Genomic DNA, 228 nt, shown 5'->3' with positions numbered 1-228 from the left:
CAGTCTTTTACCGTTAAATTCACAGTCATTTTTTACAGTGTACTAGAGATGATGCACAGACAGCTAGCTCAACATATTATAATATACACAATATTCAAGCAGCCACGTCCCACATTTTATAATGTATCTGTATATTCTATAATATTATAGGCTATTCTACTGTATATATTCTATAAGCTATTTTGAATGAATGAATTATGCATTTATATAGCACTTTATTGTGTATTG

The sequence above is a fragment of the Sinocyclocheilus grahami genome, unplaced genomic scaffold, assembly GCF_001515645.1.
Source record: "Sinocyclocheilus grahami isolate Dianchi unplaced genomic scaffold, SAMN03320097.WGS_v1.1 scaffold4656.1, whole genome shotgun sequence".
In the NCBI taxonomy this organism is placed as follows: domain Eukaryota; kingdom Metazoa; phylum Chordata; class Actinopteri; order Cypriniformes; family Cyprinidae; genus Sinocyclocheilus; species Sinocyclocheilus grahami.
Note: the sequence above shows the minus strand (reverse complement) of the source record.